Source organism: Pinus tabuliformis, chromosome 9, assembly GCF_031772625.1.
Source record: "Pinus tabuliformis cultivar Carrire ecotype Pingquan chromosome 9, CPIR1, whole genome shotgun sequence".
In the NCBI taxonomy this organism is placed as follows: domain Eukaryota; kingdom Viridiplantae; phylum Streptophyta; class Pinopsida; order Pinales; family Pinaceae; genus Pinus; species Pinus tabuliformis.
In genome coordinates this window covers 180,671,629-180,692,974 of record NC_142307.1, presented here as the reverse complement: position 1 = coordinate 180,692,974, position 21,346 = coordinate 180,671,629, and the positions used below count along the sequence as shown (strand labels likewise).

General features: G+C 40.2%; 1 non-coding gene and 3 pseudogenes across 1 annotated transcript; 1 reads left to right on the top strand and 3 right to left on the bottom strand.

Moving 5' to 3' along the window:
• Positions 1-106: 106 nt before the first annotated feature.
• On the bottom strand, positions 107-1,043 carry LOC149147713 (uncharacterized; annotated as a pseudogene).
• A 2,655-nt stretch (positions 1,044-3,698) lies between these two features.
• On the top strand, positions 3,699-6,034 carry LOC149147712 (callose synthase 12 pseudogene; annotated as a pseudogene).
• A 7,823-nt stretch (positions 6,035-13,857) lies between these two features.
• The window catches only part of LOC149147710 (callose synthase 12-like), a 35,804-nt pseudogene continuing 28,315 nt past the window's right edge, over positions 13,858-21,346 (bottom strand).
• On the bottom strand, positions 15,325-15,405 carry LOC149147711 (small nucleolar RNA J33). The gene has a single exon (XR_016263940.1). It is a non-coding gene; the product is annotated as a small nucleolar RNA J33 (small nucleolar RNA).

The following is a 21,346-nucleotide window of genomic DNA, read 5'->3' as shown; positions in this document are numbered from 1 at the left end:
ACTAAGTCCTATACACGAGTCAGGTAACCAAATTCTGTCCATCACTTTGACAAACAACTTTTCATGTTGTACAAAGCTGAGAAAAAACGATGAATCTACAGTTGATATGAGATAATTCAATTAATGTCACATAGGTATACTACAATACCAGTACTAAAATGAAAAGAAACAAATTCATTCTCACTCACTTTTAAAACAGAGAAAACCGGTGATCGAAACCACTAGGACTCGGCCTTGAGGAATACCATTTCCCTGTGGTTGGAATTATCCAGAGACTCGTAACCGCCATGCCTCCTGAGTCCTCACACCCAAAACCCTAGCGAACAGACTGCAGACGGTCAAAACGATGATCACGACAATGATGACATGGACAACGAAGAGAAGATGGAGAACTAGAAGCCCGAAGGAGCACAACTTATACTCATCGAGATCGCACTGAGTTGAACCGTCGGCCTTGCCAGGCACGTCCAGGAGGCAGGGGAAACCTTGGGGAACGTATCTCTGCTACGAATTCTTTGGGCCGCAAGGCGAAGATGGTTGCCGAGGCGCAACAGAGGGTGGTTGTGCCTCTCAGGCTCCCAACAATGATTAGCACTTGCCCTCAATGTTCGATGTCAGCGACGCGTCGACCCTAAGCATCGCCCATGGAGTCCAAACCCCAAACCGGCCATCAAAAACAGAGTCTCGCTGGGAATTGGCAGGTGACACCCACCATTGCTCTCGCTCACCAACACCACCAAGACCACGATCAAGAAGACGCAGAGCACGACCGCGAACTGCAGCGACAAGAGGTGGTGCACTGGTATGGTGCCCTTTATGAGTGGATTGAAGTATGATGAGATCACAAGATTGTATGAGATGGCTAACATGATGCCCACCAGTTTCATGTAGAGTACCAGGTGCTTACAGCATCTTTAGGACAGGTAAGGCCATGGCTTTGTTGTGTATTCTCTGGCGGTTTTGAGGTGGGCATTGAAGGAGCATATGAGCTGCCATAACCCCAAACAGAAGATGAAAAGGGAGCCCACTGTGTGGATCATAATGCTGGCACTGATGAGTGAAACACCTGCCTAGAATTTTCCCTGCCACTAATTTTCCTAAATTCCTATAGTCTCCATTCGTTGTGAAACACCCTACCCTTTGTTTAAACGCGGGGTCAATCAAAACTTCATTGGGACGCAAAAGGGCTCTATCTGCAAGCTAAATCTTATCATTACATTGATTTTACCATAATTTGTTGCCAAATTTCACTGTCTGGAGCCATTTTTCTATGTGGGTATTCCTCAATAAAACGAATCTCAGAATTCCAACGATCACAGGTATTTCTCGGCACTGCAACTTTCAATATTTGAAGTGTTGTTTAATATTTACGGAGTTAAATCTAAAATTTGTGATAGGACTTGCTTCAAGTAAGTAACCGTGTATAAGTGGACCATAAAATCTTAAGGCTCTGTTTCCATGGATAGAAATCATGAAGAAAAGAAATTAGAGGAAATACGTAATTGTTGGGCTGCTTTTGGATAGAAATAAGCATAGAAATAATTAAATTAGAAGTTATTATAATGTTGGGTTTCTTTTGATATACATTACTTACATGTAAATATTTTGGATTCGATTCTTACTCATAGGACATGTCACTATAGAACTTATAAAAAATTCCCATTAATTTACTGTTCAGATACAAGCCAATCGACATCAAACTTTATTCCAGAGATACAAATTAGAACACAGACTTTTGAAAACGAAGGCCATTTCCATTAATAATCTTTCTTTCTCCTCGAAACCTTAGGTACGTGGACTAATATGGCTAATCAGCTTCTTTTTAAACAATCTGCTCACATGAATTACTAGTTCAAATTCAGATGCAATGGTTGTTGAGCCTTCTTTCGCTTTTTTGTATTGTTATGTTTGTGAGTTTTTTCTCTTATATGTCACTTCTTGCATATACATATCCCTTTGATTGGATCTAGTTGTTCCATTTTAATAATCTCATTTCTGTCTTATCCCTTTGATTGGATCTAGCTGTTCCATTTTAATAATCTCATTTATGTCTTTTTATCCACAAAATCTACAACAACTTTTGACCATAAACCATGGAGAGAATCCGTGTAACTATCAGTTGAAACAACACCTCCGAGGATGAAAACATCCTTACACCTATGGCATAAAGTTCTTAAAAATATCTTGAAAAGTTTAAAGGCCTTCATTATTTGTTATTGAATTGCTTGATTTAATTGTTTGATGTTCCTGCTGACTAGTTAGTTTATCACGCTTGGTAGATTTTTTTCCCTCTTTGTTTTTTTGGCTGTCTTTTTCTCAGGAGAAAAAAGTCCTCTATGACTGAAAAATATAAAGATTACATCTGATAGTTCAACATATAATCAAAGATGCACAAGTTCAACCAGCAAAATACCCCTCCAAATCATTACAAAACTACTGAAAGACAGAACAATCATTGGTTCAAAGGATTACAAGAGAAAAACTACCCTATACAAAGGTTCACTATACACCTTACAAAGCAATCACCGAAGATGTGAGGATCTCCTCATCCCCATGTCTGAAAACTCTCAAATGGACAGAGCCTAGATCTCTTCCACAAGCTTGTTGGGATAAACAATCTGCCTCTTCGTTGTGCTTAGATGTTATAAAAGTGTTTTTAAAAATCTGGTTTAAATGGCTTGTCCATAAAACTTTCAAACACTTGCTCTTAGTAATGCTCATGAGACTTGGATATGCTTAACGAGACATGGATATGATTAATGAACTATTTTACCTGATAATCTCCCAAAAAAATAATGTCTCACTCAAATCAATAATTCTGTATCTTTTGGATCGCCTCAACCAGTCCAAAACTTAAATTAAGTATCCATAGATATGGATGTCTCCAACTCCTCCTAGAGTTGTTGCCATCAAAATGGAAACCACTTTGATCCCTGAAATTTGTTGGTTCAGCTGCATAGACCACGCTCAAATGTAATTTGATGGGTCACAAGTGTGACTATTAGACCACTGCATGGACTACGCACAAGTGTGAATGTTAAATTTCGGGTCAAACTAGTTAGTTTCTTCTTTTTATTCATGGGGAGCTGAAACTTTTCGTTAGGCACCTGATATATGCGTTGTAATGCATTATTCACTGTAGCTTTGACTTGGAAAGGAAAAAGTAAAGGTGGGTAAACACCCCCTTCAGGATTTTTCATTTGCTATATTTAAGTGTCACTCTGCAGAAAGTGATTTTATAAACTTTTTCACTAATCCCCAAATATCGTTCACAGCTTCTTGTGTACTTTTATATAGTTCAAAGAGATTTTTTCATGAATCAATTCAGTTCCAGTCATCCCCATGGACTTCTTTTTCAATTTTCAGTGCCCATGAAAGCACTCTTTATCCCTCGTTTTGGAATCAACCTAATTTTTTTTTGGCAAAATCCACTAGGAAAGAGTACATGAATATATAAAGTCTCTGTCTCTCCTCAGCCATTGCATGCAGTGACATTGAAATGTGCAGGATATTCTCCAAATAAGGAGCAGGATATTCTCCAAATAAGGAGATCATATTGTTGGTTTGGAAATGTAGACATGTCTTGGTTTTGAATTGTATAGGATATTTTGGAATAGAATATTCAGTAAAACTATGAGCATATAGGCGCTTTTCATATAGAAGGTTTTTTAGTTAAAATATGGGTATGTGGTGTTAAAATGGTTGATTACAAAAAAAAGTGTTTTTGCTGACTTTTAAGGCTGCAAAGATAATATAAGTGGTCCAAAATATTCTTGTAATCTTCTTACTGTAAGAATACTTAAGTCACATAAAGAAACTGACAATGCTCAAATTGATTAGATCAATTTGAGCTACAACACTACTTGCCATTTAGTTTTAGGAATTTAATTTATTTAATTCAGATTGAAAATGAAATGTAAAGATAATACATTGTTGTCAATTGAAATTCATTTTTTTTTAAGTTTTTCATCATAAAAGGGCTGTATGAATATTTTTCTTTCTATTTGAAATTAAGACCAGTCCTTCAAATTTGATCACTGCTCGCAGGCATCCGAGTCAGGCTAGGGTTCCACCTGAAAGCAGCGGAAATGAGGTCTACAATATCCTTCCTGTGCACAACATGCTGGCCGATCATCCCGCGCTGCAGTTTCCGGAGGTTCGAGCGGCCGCTTCGGCACTGAAAACTGCAGGCGGGCTCCGAATCCCTCCCTATGCCCAATGGGACTCTGATATGGATCTTCTCGATTGGCTAGGCGTTTTCTTTGGTTTTCAGAAGGATAATGTCCGGAACCAGCGAGAACATCTTATCGTGATGCTAGCTAATAGCCAGATGCGGCTGCAACCGCCTCCGGATGACATAGCCCGCCTCGAACCCAGCGTTGTTAGGAAATTAAGAAAGAAAATCCTTAAAAACTATGACAATTGGTGTGCATATCTCGCACGGAAATCCAATGTTTTGATCTCAGACCGCAGGAGAGCCAGTATAGATGAGCGCAGGGAATTGCTATATATTTCGTTGTATCTTCTAATATGGGGAGAGGCTGCTAATTTGAAGTTTATGCCAGAGTGTCTGAGCTACATTTTTCACCACATGGCCATGGAGCTGAACAGGATTTTGGAGGATTATCTGGATGAGAGTACAGGACAACCTGCTTTGCCTGCTTATATGGGGGAAAATGGTTTCTTGAACAGGGTCGTAACCCCCTTGTATAAGACTGTTAAGGCTGAAGCAGAAGCGAGCCTTGGTGGGAAGGCTCACCATTCAGCATGGAGGAATTATGATGATATAAATGAGTATTTTTGGAGTAACAGGTGCTTCGCACAATTGGGGTGGCCCCTCAAACTGGATAGCAATTTCTTTGTACAGTCTGAGACCAAGCCAGAGGGTGGATTGCAGAGGAGCGGGGGCATGCTACAGAAACAGAAGGTAGGGAAGACCGGATTTGTAGAACAACGCTCCTTCTGCAATATTTTCCGCAGTTTTGATCGTCTTTGGATCATGTATATACTTTTTCTGCAAGCTGCAATTATTGTGGCATGGGATGGCCAAGGACTTCCTTTGGTAGAGTTGGAATAGAGAGATATACAGGCTAAATTGCTTAGTGTTTTCATAACGTGGGCAGGCCTTCGGCTTTTGCAATCTGCGCTTGATGCTGGCACGCAGTACAGTTTAGTGTCAAGAGAGACTCCTTTACAAGGAATAAGAATGCTATTGAAGATCATTGTGGCAACAGTATGGACCGTTCTCTTTTTTGTGCTCTATAGTCGGATGTGGGATCAAAGGAATCATGATTCAAGATGGTCAGGGGATGCGAACAGAAGATTGCTAAACTATCTAGAGGCTGCACTCGCATTCCTCTCTCCTGAGCTGTTGGCTGTGCTTCTTTTCTATATTCCCTGGGTCAGAAATTTTATAGAGAAAACCAACTGGAGGATTTTCCATGTTTTGACATGGTGGTTTCAATCTATAATGTTTGTTGGACGTGGGCTTTCAGAAGGAATTTTTGATAACATCTCATATTCTCATTTTTGGTTAAATATATTGCTGCTTATAAAGTTTTCTTTTAGTTACTATCTCCAGATCGAACCCATGGTGATGGCAACGAAGCAAATATTGAAGCTCCCGGAAAGTGCCATTCATTACAAATGGCACGAGTTTTTCAAACACACTAATCAATTTGCCATTGGTGTGCTGTGGGCACCGGTGGTCTTGATCTACTTCATGGACACACAAATATGGTATTCAATACTGTCAGCCATGGTTGGAGCCTTGGTGGGATTGTTTGTCCATCTAGGAGAGATTCGAAATATTCAACAATTGAGGTTGCGGTTTCAGTTCTTTGCCATTGCCACTCATTTCAATTTGATGCCTCAAGAACCTCTGTCACCAACCAAGTGGTATCTGATAGTTAAAATAAGGGACGCAATCAGGCGTTTGCAACTCAGATATGGATTTGGCTCATACTATAAGAAAATCGAGACCAATAATCAGGTTGAAGCAGTTCGGTTTGCCCTTATTTGGAATAGAAGTTAATAGCCAGTTTTGCAAATAAGGGCAAACCGAACTGCTTCAACCTGATCATTGGTCTCGATTTTCTTATAGTATGAGCCAAATCCATATCTGAGTTGCAAACGCCTGATTGCGTCCCTTATTTTAACTGTCAGATTGTTGAAAATATAATTTCAACTGTGCAACAGTTGAGCCATGCGGCAGCATGAAGACAATCTCCGAGCGCTTCACCAAGGATCGGGAGGCAAGAACTTTCAAAAATCAAACTGCAGGCTTAAAGATCCGCTCTAACCTAAGCCGTCAGATCTAACCGATCAACGGTCCAGATCGCGTCGGCGTATCGGCAAGTCTGCATATCGGCGGGTTGGAGCATCGGAGGCAGGCAGCGGCAGCGATATGAAATATCGCCGATGAGCGATCGCCGATATCGCATCGGTGAAGTCGAAGTGAAGGACTTATAAAGAAGCTTTTGTGTTTGCGATGAGCGATCACCGATATCGCTATCGGCACATCGCTATCGGCAATGTCATAGACTCGGGGCCTTTAACATGAAGTTATGTAGCGATGCGATGGAGCGGACCCGACAACATTATAAATAGTTTTTTTTGATAAACTTTCAAGTCCGCGCTCAGGGCATGTTTAATGTATTTCAAGCATATATATATCTGATCGGAGGTATCGGCACACAGTGCGTTCGGCATATCGCAATCGGGGAAACCATGGGTGCAAAACTTTTCATATATGCGCGCTATGCGATGAAGCTCGGACCCGATGGGTTTCCGGAGCCAAACTGTATAATATTTTGAAATCCGCCCAAGACCATTTTTCATGATTTAGCAGCGTTTTGCATATGTTTTCAAATATATGGAGAAACAGAGAATTGGCGCGGAGGCAGTTAAAGTGAGCATGGAACAGTACAACATAGCAGGTAGAAGCTTTCAATTTACAGCATGGCCGAGAAGGAAGCAGGTTGCGTTCAAGCTCCTGCACATTGAATTTCCAGCGACCACAGTTAATGTTTTTTCTTGTCAGCCAAGGACGAGAAGGACAGCCTCGAGCAGTTCCCAGTATGGGACACCATTTTTGTTCATTAAAACTACTCAGATTTTGTATGTAAGTTAGTAGTGTGCATTTGTAGTTTTTGTGTGTGAGAGTGTGTAAAAAGAAGTGTAGCGCAGCAGCGCAAGTGAATGCTTTTTACGCAGCAGCGTAGACTGTAATGGTGTGTGTGTATTTTTTTTGTGAATCCCTCTGAGCAGAAGAGGAAGAATATTGTATCAGGTTTTTCAATTTTAATGAATACAGATCCTTGTTTATGAGTATAATACTCTGTTCTGATAAATAATTTGTAGCTTTCCGCTGTGTGAAGATCCTGGAGAGAAACAGAGCATTGTTCTCTGTGTGCATTTTATATTGTGTTTTTGGGATTTTGACAGAAAAACTCCCCAACAGTGGTATCAGAGCAGATTCCAGGCTCTTTGAAGCAGTCAAAGAAGCTGAAGGAAAGACTTTTGCTGTAGCACCTTCTCTAGCAGAGCGAAGTTCAGCAAAAGAATCCAAGTTAAAAGAGAAAGAATGGCAGGCACCAGCACCAGCAATAGTATGGGTATGCAGCTCCCACTATTCGATGGCAAAAATTATGACTATTGGGCAATAACAATGAAAGCCCTCTTTGCTTCCCAAGACTTATGGGAAATTGTTGAGGATGGTTTTGAACAACCAGCAGATGAAAATGAGTTTAATGCATTAACTCAGGGAGAGAAGGATCTGTTGAAAAGCCACAAGAAGAAGGATTCAAAAGCCCTTTTCTTTCTGTATCAAGCAGTGCATGGAAGCGTGTTTCCAAGGTTAGCAGCAGCTAAGACATCCAAAGAAGCTTGGCAAACTCTCAAGACAACTTATCAAGGAATGGAGAAAGTGAAGACAACAAAACTACAATTGCTGAGAAAAGATTTTGAGAATCTGTGCATGAAGGAGTCAGATAATATTGACTCATTCTTCACTCAAGTAATTGGCCTTGTTACTCAAATAAGATCTCATGGAGAGATGCTTGAAGAAAGGAGGATTGTGGAGAAAATATTGAGGGTCTTACCCTCAAAGTTTGATGCGATTGTCACCACCATTGAAGAGACAAAGGATCTCTCAAACTTTTCAGTTGATGAGCTTCATGCATCACTGATAACACATGAGCAGAGGTTGAGTAGAAATGAAAACTCATCTCTTGAGCAAGCCTTCAAGACCCAGATGTCCTTTGGAAGAGGAAGAGGTCAAGGAAGAGGAAACAAGAGAGGAAGAGGCAGAAGCCAGAACAGAGGTGGAAGGAACAGTCCAGCAAATGCTCAAGGAAGAGGCAGCAATCCAAATCAGAACCAAGGTCAAGGCAGCAGCCAACAAAGTGGACAGCATCATGCTCAAGGACAAAGGTATGAAAAATCCAATGTCCAATGTTATTATGTAAAAAATATGGGCATTATGCCAGTGAGTGTAGGAAAAAGCAGCATGATATGAGTAATAGATCTAGTGCAAATATTACTAGAGAAAATGTCAGCCAAGGTAATGTGCTGTTAGCTTGTAATATGGCTGAAACAAATAGTGAAGATATTTGGTTTTTAGACTCAGGTTGTAGCAACCATATGACAGGAAACATAGCCTTCTTTTCTGCCCTAGATAAAAATGTGAAATCAGAAGTCACACTAGGAACTGATAGTAAAGTGTCTGTTATGGGAAAAGGGGAGGTAAAAATATTTACAAAACAAGGAGAAAGGAAAACCATAGCAGATGTCTACTATGTCCCCGGAATGAAATGTAACCTATTGAGTGTTGGACAACTTATCCAAAAGGGTTACAATGTTTACTTTGTAAATGATGTGTGCACCATCATGGATATACCACCCAGCAAAAGATGTATTGCTGAAGTGAAGATGACTAGGAACAGGATGTTCCCTCTCCGGATCAGGGCAGATTTGAAGAACAAGAAGGAAATGGCAGCAGTCACTCAAGAGGCCTTCCAAAGCGTGCCAAAGGATGAAAATTGGTTATGGCACTTGAGATTCGGGCATCTAAATTTTGGAGGTCTAAACCTATTAAGCAGAAAAGGAATGGTAAGAGGATTACCATTGATAGAGAAGCCGGACAGCCTTTGTGAAGGTTGTATATTGGGCAAACAACATAGAGAGAGTTTTCCATCAGGGAAAAGTATAAGGGCAAAGGCACCCTTAGAGATTATCCACTCAGATTTGTGTGGACCAATGCAAGCTCCATCATTAGCTGGCAGCCTATATTTCTTGACATTCATTGATGATTTTACAAGAAAGACTTGGATATATTTCCTCAAGAACAAAAGTGAAGTCTTTGAGAAATTCCAAAACTTCAAAACACTTGTGGAGAACCAAAGCGGACTGCACATAAAAGTTTTCAGAACTGATAGAGGAGGTGAGTATATCTTCAAAGAATTCCTACGGTTTTGCAGAGAAAATGGAATTCACAAGCAGTTTACAGCAAGGTATACCCCGCAGCAAAATGGAGTTGCTGAAAGGAAAAACAGGACCATTATGGATATGGCAAGGAGCATGTTGAAGGCAAAGCATTTGCCAAATGATTATTGGGCTGAAGCCGTAAACTGTGCAGTGTATATTTTGAACAGGTGTCCTACAAAAGCTGTGATGAACAAAGTGCCAGAAGAAGCATGGAGTGGGAGAAAGCAAGGAGTCACCCACATGAAAGTTTTCGGATGTGTGGCCTATGCACACATTCCAGATCAGCTGAGGAAGAAGTTAGACAGCAAAGGGGAGAAATGTATTTTCATTGGATACAGTGAGGAATCCAAAGCCTACAGGTTGTATATCCCATCTACTAAGAAGTTTTTCGTCAGCAGAGATGTTCAATTCATTGAAGAGGAAGCTTGGGATGGAAGCATAGAGAGAACAGTGAATGTTAAGAACTGTTTGTCTCATGATGAAGATGATGAGGAGGTGGCTGAAATGAATCCCCAAACAGCAGCACCAACACAAGAACAGCAAGGTACACCATTGAGGATAAATGAGAGTACTTCTCTAAGCACACCACAAGGAGGAGATTCAAGTGCATCTTCAAGCACTTGCACACCAAGTGAAAGAGGAAAGAAGTTCAGAAACTTAAGTGACATTTATAATGAAGGAATGAATTCCTTATTTGCCTTGTATTGTCATGTTGATGATCCTATTCATTTCGAAGATGCAATTAAAGATAAGAAATGGATAGAAGCTATGGGTGAGGAGATGAATGCCATAGAAAGAAACAAAACATGGGATTTGGTTGAGCTACCAAAAGGCAAAGAAGTCATTGGTGTGAAATGGGTCTACAAGACCAAAAGCAATGCTGAAGGCAAGATAGAAAGACACAAGGCAAGACTGGTCGTCAAGGGGTACAAGCAGCAGTACGGGAGAGATTATGAGGAGACTTTCGCACCGGTTGCAAGAATGGAAACCGTAAGAGCAGTGCTGTCTATAGCAGCACAAAACAAATGGAAAGTCTACCAAATGGACGTGAAGTCAGCATTCCTAAATGGAGTGTTAATGGAAGAGGTTTATGTAGAACAGCCTCTCGGATATGAGAAGAAAGGTGAAGAGCACAAAGTGTGCAAATTGAAGAAAGCTCTTTATGGGCTGAAGCAAGCGCCAAGAGCGTGGTACAGCAGGATAGATTCATATCTATTGGATAATGAATTCGACAAGTGTGAAGGAGAACCCACAGTCTACATCAAGGAAAAGGATGGTAAAATTTTAATTGTTGTCTTGTATGTAGATGATGTTATTTTCACTGGAAATGATATTTATCTTATTGAGAATTTTAAATCAGTGATGAAAGAGGAATTTGAAATGACTGACATGGGTTTCTTGAGATACTTCTTAGGCATAGAAGTAGATCAAAATGAAAAAGGAATTTTTATCTCACAAGCTAGATATGTAAATCAAGTGTTGAGCAGATTTAACATGCAAGAATGCAAGGCAGCAATCACTCCCACAGTAATGGGATTAAAGCTCAGCAGAGAGGACAGCAGCAAGGATTTTGATACTAGCTTGTATAAAAGCATTGTGGGCAGCTTTATGTATTTAACAGCAACTAGGGCTGATTTAATGTATGCTGTTAGTTTAATTTCCAGATTTATGGAGAGGCCAAAGGAGGCACATTGGCAGGCAGCAAAAAGAATTTTAAGGTATGTCAAAGGTACCAAAATGTTTGGCATATTATATAGTGTCTCAGAAAATTCAAATTTGGTTGGATACACTGATAGCGATTGGGCTGGAAGTGTGGATGATCGGAAAAGCACATCCGGTTATCTTTTTCACATGGGTTCAGGAGCCATTTCATGGGCTTCCAAGAAACAGCCAATTGTGGCGTTGTCTACAGCAGAGGCAGAGTACGTGGCAGCTACAGCAGCAGCATGTCAAGCAGTGTGGATGAGAAGGATGTTGAGAAGCCTAGGCCAAGAGCAGGCAAAAGCAACAGTAATTTATTGTGACAACAGCTCTGCTATTGCACTGTCCAAGAATTCTGTGTTTCACAAACGAACCAAACACATTGACACAAAGTTCCATTACATCAGAGAATTGGTGGTTAATGGAGAAATCAGTTTACAACATTGCAGGACTCAGGAACAGCTTGCAGATATTTTAACAAAGCCTTTGGATCAGAAAAGCTTTGAATTTTTGAGGAAGTGTTTGGGTATGATTGAAGGCTCGACAGTTGAAATTAAAGGGGAGTGTTGAAAATATAATTTCAACTGTGCAACAGTTGAGCCATGCGGCAGCATGAAGACAATCTCCGAGCGCTTCACCAAGGATCGGGAGGCAAGAACTTTCAAAAATCAAACTGCAGGCTTAAAGATCCGCTCTAACCTCAGCCGTCAGATCTAACCGATCAACGATCCAGATCGCGTCGGCGTATCGGCAAGTCTGCATATCGGCGGGTTGGAGCATCGGAGGCAGGCAGCGGCAACGATATGAAATATCGCAGATGAGCGATCGCCGATATCGCATCGGCGAAGTCAAAGTGAAGGACTTATAAAGAAGCTTTTGTGTTTGCGATGAGCGATCACCGATATCGCTATCGGCACATCGCTATCGGCAATGTCATAGACTTGGGGCCTTTAACATGAAGTTATGTAGCGATGCGATGGAGCGGACCCGACAACATTATAAATAGTTTTTTTTGATAAACTTTCAAGTCCGCGCTCAGGGCATGTTTAATGTATTTCAGGCATATATATATCTGATCGGAGGTATCGGCACATAGTGCGTTCGGCATATCGCAATCGGGGAAACCATGGGTGCAAAACTTTTCATATATGCGCGCTATGCGATGAAGCTCGGACCCGATGGGTTTCCGGAGCCAAACTGTATAATATTTTGAAATCCGCCCAAGACCATTTTTCATGATTTAGCAGCGTTTTGCATATGTTTTCAAATATATGGAGAAACAGAGAATTGGCGCGGAGGCAGTTAAAGTGAGCATGGAACAGTACAACATAGCAGGTAGAAGCTTTCAATTTACAGCATGGCCGAGAAGGAAGCAGGTTGCGTTCAAGCTCCTGCACATTGAATTTCCAGGGACCACAGTTAATGTTTTTTTTTTGTCAACCGAGGACGAGAAGGACAGCCTCGAGCAGTTCCCAGTATGGGACACCATTTTTGTTCATTAAAACTACTCAGATTTTGTATGTAAGTTAGTAGTGTGCATTTGTAGTTTTTGTGTGTGAGAGTGTGTAAAAAAAAGTGTAGCGTAGCAGCGCAAGTGAATGCTTTTTACGCAGCAGCGTAGACTGTAATGGTGTGTGTGTATTTTTTTTGTGAATCCCTCTGAGCAGAAGAGGAAGAATATTGTATCAGGTTTTTCAATTTTAATGAATACAGATCCTTGTTTATGAGTATAATACTCTGTTCTGATAAATAATTTGTAGCTTTCCGCTGTGTGAAGATCCTGGAGAGAAACAGAGCATTGTTCTCTGTGTGCATTTTATATTGTGTTTTTGGGATTTTGACAGAAAAACTCCCCAACACAGATACCACTTGGTTGGTGACAGAGGTTCTTGAGGCATCAAATTGAAATGAGTGGCAATGGCAAAGAACTGAAACCGCAACCTCAATTGTTGAATATTTCGAATCTCTCCTAGATGGACAAACAATCCCACCAAGGCTCCAACCATGGCTGACAGTATTGAATACCATATTTGTGTGTCCATGAAGTAGATCAAGACCACCGGTGCCCACAGTACACCAATGGCAAATTGATTAGTGTGTTTGAAAAACTCGTGCCATTTGTAATGAATGGCACTTTCCGGGAGCTTCAATATTTGCTTCGTTGCCATCACCATAGGTTCGATCTGGAGATAGTAACTAAAAGAAAACTTTATAAGCAGCAATATATTTAACCAAAAATGAGAATATGAGATGTTATCAAAAATTCCTTCTGAAAGCCCACGTCCAACAAACATTCTAGATTGAAACCACCATGTCAAAACATGGAAAATCCTCCAGTTGGTTTTCTCTATAAAATTTCTGACCCAGGGAATAAAGAAAAGAAGCACAGCCAACAGCTCAGGAGAGAGGAATGCGAGTGCAGCCTCTAGATAGTTTAGCAATCTTCTGTTCGCATCCCCTGACCATCTTGAATCATGATTCCTTTGATCCCACATCCGACTATAGAGCACAAAAAAGAGAATGGTCCATACTGTTGCCACAATGATCTTCAATAGCATTCTTATTCCTTGTAAAGGAGTCTCTCTTGACACTAAACTGTACTGCGTGCCAGCATCAAGCGCAGATTGCAAAAGCCGAAGGCCTGCCCACGTTATGAAAACACTAAGCAATTTAGCCTGTATATCTCTCTTTTCCAACTCTACCAAAGGAAGTCCTTGGCCATCCCATGCCACAATAATTGCAGCTTGCAGAAAAAGTATTGGTCGTGAGAGCACTGTACGATGCATAAATTATCAATAGTATCCCAAGTTCAATAGCCTTCACAAAATGACTGCGAGCATAAAGTCTGTAATTTTCAGCAAATCTCTTATGCTGCACAACAAAGCCACGCCCTGTAGCCCGATACTTTGCACCCCCGTGAAGTATTGTTCTACCAAAATAGTGTGTACGAGTACCCATTGAGAAAGTGTAAAAAACAGATGCTAACTGCAACTGCATGGTTAAAAATTCCCAGATTGCATTCAGGAATCCATGCTCCAGAGAATTTTCAATGATCATTGGGAGAGCTGTGAAGAGACCAAGCTGAACGATGAACTGCTGATTGAGGACTGTTGCAAGTGCCTTGTTGTCCGTGTTAACCGCTTCATCTATAATGGCCTGCTCAACTCCACTAAGAGTCAAATACACCCTTCCCCACAGGAATGCATAAACTGATAGGACCACCAGCATAGTATTAAAATAGAATCCAATTGTTGTGGTGTAGAAGGAGAGCATACGGAAAAAATCAAGGCGGTGTCCAAGGCGATACACATCCCTGCTGAGAACCTGCTCACCATTGCCACTAGCAACCTTGGCTTCAAACATTGATATTTGGTTTAAACCAACATCGCGTCCTTTGCCAACCTGGATATATTCATGATGTGTCACATTCCCCCCACGCAGTGTGCAATTAAAGCCAGCAAATATGTCCTCACTGATGTTTATTACCCGGGAAGCTTTACTGATACCTCCACGGGTTATGAACCACAACCGATCAAATACATCAGGGTGACCATAGTGCATCCTTACCTTCAGTGGGTTTGCAAACACACGTTGCCCAAGGGTTACAAAACTTGTCTCCTGAGCAGACATAAACGAAGCAATGGAAGACACCGAACCTGTGAATACATGTTCACGGACTCCTAGAATTGTTGGTTTTCGGATACCATAATATGCTGTGAATTCTTCCAACAGGTTGCGCATTTTTAGAGCCTCTTCAAAATAACTATCTTGGTTCATATCAATTGCCTGCACTGCTTCCCCCCTTGTGAAAATCAGAGCATGATTTTGATTTTCTGGTTTCCCTTCACCAAGTTTCATAGGCCCAGGTAGCCTAACCCTGTATATTTCCACCTCCCTCTGCAGATCCTGGTCATACTTAACAAGAACAGAGAAATATTGCACATCATCCCTTCCTGTGCGAACCTCATCAACATAAGCAACCCGAAGTGCCTCGTTATTTTCACTGCTAATGCCTCATCATTCCTACTCCACTATTTTCACTGCTAATGCTCCGCCCTGATGGAAAACTCCTTGAATTCAATCCACTGGCGTCTTCCCTGCATCCTGAAGCTGTGGCCACAAGTTTCTTGAAGCCATCCCTGATATCCATATCTGATGCTGAATCAAGAAAAGTCAACATTTTTAAAGCCTTGCTGTAGTACATCATACCCCTTACAGTGCGGGCCAGTGTCTGGCCTCTATATGAGGCCCACAACCGAAGTTCTCTCACATGATTGGTCCACAGTTCAGGTTCCTTTATTCCTTTCTGATGCATCCGCTCCAAGAAATTGCCCCATTCGTCAGGAAATATCTTCTGGAGATAGAATATAATTGAAACACCATCTTCATTTGATTTACACAGCTTTTCTTTATTGTAGATAACATCCTCATCATAGTAGGGAGTCAACACACTGAACGCCAACATCTTATCCACCTGTGGTGCATGATGCATGTCCATAAAGACAGAGTTGCTGAAGAATGCAATCCGTCGCCTTGCCTCCAGATTTCTTGGAACATTGTGCATGGAATCTCTAGAAGTTAAAATGGTGCGCAAGCGACGTAGCTGGCGACTAAAAGGTCTCGTCTTCTACATCAGGCAATTCTACTGCATCCTCAAATAGCAGCTTACTACCACTCCTTTGAGAAACAAGTCCATCTTGCCTCAGTTGGTCTCTATTCCGCTTTTCTTTTGGAAAATCTCTAATAACGATTTCATAGAGGTTTTGCAAAGCATCAACTACCTTCTGCTGGTCCTCTGCAGACGGTTTTGTCAGAAGAATGTCAACCATTGTGATCAATTTAGAATGAATTTGAGGATACTAAAGAGTAAAGACTTGAAATTTGAATAATGCTAAAGTTTCATATTTCCTTTCAACGAAACACAGTAAGGCTTTATATTTCCTTGAAACAGAACTAAATTGTGGTTATTTGTCTTCCAGTTATAGGATGTTCCCATTGCCAAGTTGTTTAAAGGAATGGTGCTGATAATCTTTGTGTTAATTGCGGTTTTTAACTTCTGAAGACCTTTGTATTACTAAAGGACAAATCGCGTGACTTTCTGAATTCAAGAGTACTTGCAAAGTCATATCTAGTTCTTGTACTTACTGTAAGGGCACAACAAGATTTACTTATAACCAATTTTTGGCTTTGGAACTAATCTCACCGTGCCCATGAAACTAGAAGTTATCTGCCTCAAAACAATAATTATATCTGGTATAGACTGTTTTGGAACATGTTTCCTGTCAGGATAAGTTGGAACTTGGGAGAAACAATATATCAAATATAGATGTGTGCAGATTCAGCAATACAATGTTGAAGCATTACACAAATACAGTGATCATTATATTTGATGCTTCACTTTTCTAAAACAGAAGTATAATATATATGAAACTGTTCAGAACATGCTAATTGTTAAACTGTTGAGTTCCCAATTGTCTTGGATTTACCTTATTTGGAATCTCTCTTCCTGTTCACGTATACTCTGGAGTCTGCATAGGTCTTTATGTAATACCCTAAATGCATAAATTATAAATTTATAGCATTCAATCTAACGTCAAGGATTATGTTGAAATATCGGGCTGCTTAGATAATATTCTGAGTAGGATGAAACCTCTTTTACTTTGCTTGGCTTGGTAATAACCGAAGATTCCATGAACAGATATGTTAATTTTAATATGGTCCAACATATGACCGCAATAGTAGGTCAACAGAACCAAAAGAGTACATCAACTATAAATACAATGTGGGAGTGTGAAAGCAACTCCTATATCAATACTGAAAGCAGAAACTAAGTGTCTAGCTAAAAGATAAATATCTAGCCAGGAGAAGATATAAAAGAAGGTGCATGTCTAGGTTGCACGAAATGGGGAAACGGGTATGAGTTAAACGGGAAGCGCGACCTCCCCAAATTTTGGAAATGGGGAAACGCGAATATATATATATATTAGGACATTTAAGAAATATGTGCAATCATAAAGCATATATGATACATTCTAAATTCTAATTAGGCCGATAGGCCTTCCTATGCATCAACAATCGTCAACACTTTTATCCTGCTCTGTTTGATCAGCTGAGACACTTTCAACCATTGATTTGAAGTGTGACTGCTTTTTCCAAATATAGGTTGAGTTGCCTTCTTGGCATGGCATGATAATTTCACTGTTTTTTCCCTTCTTTTATGTAAAAAAACAGCGAATGGAAATTTTGAATGCCGCGTCAGCTAGATACAGTTGTCATGTCACAGTGCATCAATTTGCACCGTTGGATGCGTCTAGAACCAAACGTTGATCGATTTTAAATTGTCGTATGAATTGGCTCCATCGCTTCTCTTTCTCTTATGTTCACCCACTACTTTCTCCTGCATTGGATCCCCCTGTGGAGCGCTCAGCATGTGCTTTATATGTGTATGCAGGAGGAGCACTGTACATCTGTAGGGGGTGTTGAAATGTAATTTCAACTGCAGAGCATTGCCGAAATCCGTCATGGCAACAGCGACTGCAAACCGCGTTATAAATTCCGGAAAACCGTTGAACCTTATCGCACCGCTTTTGCTGAGGTAGTGGTTTTCTCCGGAGGGGATGCGATACTGTACATCAGCCGACATGTGGCGACAACACTGTTCCAAAACCACTTTTTTCCCGGAAGGTAAAGCTCGTTTGGATTGATCGTGCGATAACTGTTCGATTGAAAGATTGGCTGTCCACCGTTGATCGAAGCCAAAACTGCGTACAGTCCAGCACATGGAGCTTGCGTGAAGTAAACCTTGTTTGACCGCAGTTTTTGTCAGCAAAGTAATTTAATGAATTTAATGTGATTTGTAAAATGTTGGTAAGATCTTTAATTTTAATGTTTCTTTTTTACACGGAAGTATGGGCACATAAACGTATTTTGGTTATGTTGTTTATAGTATATGTGAAGCAAAAAAAAGGAGAACACAGTAGTGTGAGGTAGTTTGAGAGGCGCAACAGCGCAAGATAAAAAATTTTGTTGGAAGATTGAAATGTATTGCAATGAAGTGAAGTGCGCAGCACTGTGAATGTTTTCTTTTGGTTGAAATGTAATGTAAGGAATTACATTTACAGCAGTAAATGTAAGAAATGTTTTATTTACAGCAATGTGTTAATTTTTAAGAAACAGAGTATTACTCTCTGTTGCAAAGATAGAGTAAATTTCTTTTTGGAGCTGGTGTAATCCCTCTGTGTGAGGAAGAAGTTTGTATCAGGCATTTTATTAATGAATACAAGTTTTATTTGTATGTGGAAAACTCTGTCTGCTCAGAATTTTTTTTGTTGCTTCCCTGTATTAAGATCCTGTGGCAAAAACAGAGCATTGTTCTCTGTTCAGTTATTTTGTTTTGGAATTTAGCAGAAAATTCCCAACAGTGGTATCAGAGCTTGTCCAGGCTCTTTGAAGGTGTCAAAGAAGCTGAAGGAAGGATTTTTTTTTTTTGCTGCAATAACTTCTCCAGCAGAGTGAAGTCTCAAGCAAAAGAATCCAAGGTATTTCTCAGTTATTTTTAAACACACAGTCAAATATTTGAAGCATAGTTCAAAGTGCAAGAATGGCTGGCTCCAGCACCAGCACAAGCACTAGCATGGGTATGTTTAATACTCAGCTCCCACAGTTTAATGGGAAAAACTATGACTATTGGGCAATAACCATGAGAGCCCTCTTTGCCTCACAAGATTTATGGGAATTTATTGAATATGGGTTTGAAGAACCAGGAGATGAAAATGAATTTAATAGATTAACTCAGGTAGAGAAAGATCTGTTGAAGATCAATAAGAAGAAGGATAAAGCCCTCGTATTTTTGTATCAAGCAGTGCATGAGAGTGTGTTTCCAAGGATAGCAGCAGCCAAGACATCCAAAGAAGCATGGAAAACTCTCAAGACAGCCTATCAAGGCATGGAGAAAGTGAAGACAGCAAAACTACAATTGCTGAGGAGAGATTTTAAGAATCTATGCATGAAGGAGTCAGACAATATTGACTCATTCTTCACACATGTGATTGGTCTGGTCACACAAATAAGATCTCATGGAGAGATTCTTAAAGAAAGGAGGGTTGTGGAGAAACTATTGAGGGTCTTACCCTCAAAGTTTGATGTGATTGTCACCACCATAGAAGAGACAAAGGATCTCACAAACTTTTTAGTTGATAAAATTCATGCATCACTGATAACACATGAGCAGAGGTTGAGTAGAAATGAAAACTCATATCTAGAGCATGCCTTCAAGACCCAGATGTCTTTTGGAAGAGGAAGAGGTCAAGGTAGAGGAAACAAGAGAGGAAGAGGCAGAAGCCAAAACAGAGGTGGAAGAAACAGTCCAGCAAATGCTCAAGGAAGAGTACCTAGCAATCCAAATCAGAACCAAGGCCAAGGCAGCAATCAACAAAGTGGACAACATCATGCTCAAGGACAAAGGTATGAAAAATCCAATGTCCAATGTTATTATTGTAAAAAATATGGGCACTATGCAAATGAATGTAGGAAGAAGCAACATGATATGAGTAATAGATCTAGTGCAAATATCACTAGAGAAAATATCAGCCAAGATAATGTGCTGTTAGCTTGTAATATGGCTGAAACAAACAGTAATGATATATGGTTCCTAGACTCCGGTTGCAGCAACCATATGACAGGAAACATAGCCCTGTTTTCTGCTCTAGATCAGAGTGTGAAGTCACAAGTCACACTTGGCACTGATAGTAAAGTTTCTATTATGGGAAAAGGAGAAGTAAAAATATTTACAAAGAAAGGTGAAAAGAAAACCATAGCAGATGTCTATTATGTTCCTGGAATGAAGTGTAACCTCTTAAGTATTGGACAGCTTGTTCAAAAGGAGTACAATGTTTTCTTTGTGAATGATGTATGCACCATCATGGATAGAGCACCCAGCAAAAGATGTATTGCTGAAGTGAAGATGACAAGGAACATGATGTTCCCTCTCAGAATAAAAGCAGATTTGAAAAATAAAGAAGTAATAGCAGCAGTGACACAAGAGGCTTTCCAAAGCGTACCAAAGGATGAAAATTGGTTGTGGCACTTGAGATTTGGACATCTCAACTTTGGAGGTCTTAACTTGTTGAGTAGAAAAGGAATGGTAAGAGGATTAACATTGATAGAGAAATCGGACAACCTTGTGAAGGTTGTATCTTGGGGAAACAACACAGAGAAAGTTTTCTATCAGGGAAAAGCATAAGGGCAAAAGCACCCTTAGAAATTGTCCACTCAAATTTATGTGGACCGATGCAAACTCCATCACTTGCAGGCAGCGAATATTTTCTAACATTCATTGATGATTTCACCAGAAAAACTTGGGTTTATTTTTTGAAGAACAAAAGTGAAGTGTTTGAAAATTTTCGAAATTTCAAAGCACTTGTAGAAAACCAAAGCAGGCTGCATATCAAAGTTTTAAGAACTGACAGAGGAGGTGAGTATATCTCCAAAGAATTTCTACATTTTTGTAGAGAAAATGGAATTCACAAACAATTTACCACAAGGTACACTCCGCAACAAAATGGAGTAGCTGAAAGGAAGAATAGGACCATCATGGATATGGCGATGAGTATGTTAAAGGCAAAGCATTTGCCAAATGAATATTGGGCTGAAGCTATACATTGTGCAGTATACATTTTGAATAGATGCCTTACAAAAGCAGTCATGAACAGAGTGTCAGAAGAAGCATGGAGTGGGAGAAAGCAAGGAGTCACCCACATGAAAGTTTTTGGATGTGTGGCTTATGCACACATTCCAGATCAGCTAAGGAAGAAGTTGGACAGCAAAGGGGAGAAATGTATTTTCTTTGGATACAGTGAGGAATCCAAAGCTTACAGGTTGTATATCCCATCTACCAAGAAGTTTTTTGTGAGTAGAGATGTTTAGTTCATTGAGGAAGAAGCTTGGGATAGAAACATAGAGAAAACAGTGAATGTTAAAAATTGTTTGTCTCATGATGAAGATGATGAAGAGATGACTGAAATACATCCTCAAACAACAGCGCCAACACAAGGGCAGCAAGAGACACCCTTGAGGAGAAATGAAAGTGCTTCTCCAAGCACACCACAAGGAGGAAATTCAAGTGCGTCTTCAAGCACTTGTACACCAAATGAAAGAGGTA